We start from the raw sequence: 2,493 nt of genomic DNA on the forward strand, positions 1-2,493 counted from the left end.
AGATGATTTTGAGGTCAGCAGTCCTCTCCATAGGCCAGTCCAATGCAAGGGGTCAACTTCCTTAGTTTTACTGTGCATGAGCTGGTTAAAAGTACCTGATAAGGGTCCTTCCATTTAGATTGGAGATAGTCCTTTAAATGATGTCTTTTCCAGTATGCATAATCTCCTGATTGCAGTCATGGGGGCATCTTTTTTTTTTTTCCCTTGGGAAGTCAGGATTTATTAAAAGCTTCAAGCTCCAGGGCATTTTTTTTTTTTTTACCAAATACCTTTAAAAATGTTTTTTTTATCCCCACAAAAATCCTTATCATTTAAAACCAGATATTCAAATTACATGGCTAACATTTTTAGCTAATCAACTCTTCAGCACTGATCCTAGAAAACAGCCTTCAATGGATCTTTGAATAATGGAGATTCAGCCACTGATACGAGTGGTTTAGGTGGTCACACATTTAACGTTCAAGCCACAAGCTGTGACGTTTGGAAGGGGTGAGGTCTACTGTCCTGCATTATCAGAATTTGTCATATTTTCAGTGCTACTGGGTTGCACGTTATCTGCGAGGTTTTGTGCATGCTCAAGAAATAAATCTTTCAGTACACTTAATTCCTTAGCAATTTACTTTTTGCTTCCAACCGTTCATTCTCTTCCTTGAGCTGATTCACTCTCTGCAGCGTATCCTGCGCTTTCAGCTGGCTTTTCACCAGGCTCTTTTTCACCGCCATGCTGTTCCTCTCTCCGCGCTGACGTCACGGTTGCGATCCACGGGCAAACTCTTTTTGCTCTGCTTGCTTGGAGGCACAGCTCTGCCTCCGCCCCCAGGGCCAGCGGGCCCCAGCTGAGGAACCTGCTGTAAACCGCTGGCATGAACCTGAGTATGAATGACACTTATTCCATTCACGCCCGGGGTACTGTTCTGCTGCGATACCTTGCTCATTTGGGCACGCTCCCTCGACAACACAGAACTAGTAGAAATGAGGACAAGGTGATCAATGGTTTCCACACTAAACTGCCAAAAAATCAGCACATGTACCTGAACCCGAGGGTACTGCCCATCTGCGTTGGAAGAACAGATTCTCCTTCCCCTCAAACATGCATTTCCATCCTCTCCATCTAGACACCTCTGCTGACAATTTTCCTTACTATGTTCCCTCCAAGCATGCTAACGAAGCACTTTATTTTTTGCCCTCCTCTGTTCTGTTCAACTCATGGTTGCTGCACGTTCCTCCAACCCGTGTTCAACAGTCCTCCAGCCCGCCAGCCCCCAAGCGGCCTCCACTCCAAGCGGCCCCCGCGGCGCAGCCCGACCCAACACAGGCCTCGCAGCCCGCGAGTCAGCAAGGAGTGATGGTTATGAAACAGGCAGCCTTTGCCAGTTCCGCAGCCGCCACCCGCTTCGCATCCCCGCCGGGGCCGTGTGTGCGACAGGGGCATCTTATCTTCATCCAAAGATAGATTACTGAGGTAAACTTCAGAAGCAAACTTAGAGTGTCCTTAAAATAATTCAATTAAACTTTACAATAATGTAACAGCAAGGAGCTACAGGGAAGTGAGTCTTAGTAAATACAGACCTCAACTAACAAAACTATAATTTAATGTCCACTGAAACGATCTTTTTCTAAAATTACCCTCATTTCTACAAAATATAGCCAAAATTAGACTAATTTGTTTGCAAAATAAGTCTGGTTTCAATAAACTTGGCCTGATGATCTATACAAGTGTAATTGATCATATAGGTTCTTTTAAAGTTGGCTTTGCTGGAACTTTTTAAGCAATCTCAAATTTTTAAAAGGCCTTTCAAGGGTAGGAAAGCTATGCCAAGGGCTTGTCACTGATTTTGCCTTGGAAATTTTTGAGTGAATTTCTCCCTTTTCAAGGTCCTTAAAATATCTTGAGATTCCTGCACCTGTTAGGAGGTGGCGTTCCTAATTTACCTGATAAACGTGCTGGTAATCCACGAGTTTCCAATCTCTGGAGGGATCAGGTAGAGAGAAAGGATATATGTTTCAATTCTGCTTACAAAGGTATAATTTACTAAATTGATGTAAGTCATAATTAGCTTAAGGGGAAGGGTTCCTTATAGCTGGAAAAATAAAGATTAAAAGCCAATAATATTTCAGACAGAAGCCATAAAAAATTATAACCATATTCACCAGTTCACTATCTCATGTAACTAATCCTTGTTAAGTTTATGAAGCCAAGAGATTTTCCATTAGAATTCTTTAATTTCTTACCCATCAGCAGTATAATCTGAAAGTTATCAGAAGCCTGCACTTGTCAAAAAGTGCATATTCTTGCTATGAATATTCGTGAAGAGGAAGCATTTTTGCAAGGACATCAGAGTAAAACAGTAACTGTCTGTGAATGACAAGACTTAAGGCACAGTTAAAGACCTAATTACAATGCAATTGACAAAGAAACTTGGTTACTGCTATGACATAAAACATTTTAAGATAACTAGAATTATGACTGATAATACTTTACCAAAGCTTACT

At 41.8% G+C, this 2,493-nt stretch overlaps 1 pseudogene; it reads right to left on the reverse strand.

The window, feature by feature from the left end:
- Positions 1–296: 296 nt before the first annotated feature.
- Positions 297–990, reverse strand: LOC132518033 (CCAAT/enhancer-binding protein gamma-like; annotated as a pseudogene).
- Positions 991–2,493: the final 1,503 nt, after the last annotated feature.

This window comes from Lagenorhynchus albirostris, chromosome 3 (genome assembly GCF_949774975.1).
Source record: "Lagenorhynchus albirostris chromosome 3, mLagAlb1.1, whole genome shotgun sequence".
NCBI lineage: Eukaryota > Metazoa > Chordata > Mammalia > Artiodactyla > Delphinidae > Lagenorhynchus > Lagenorhynchus albirostris.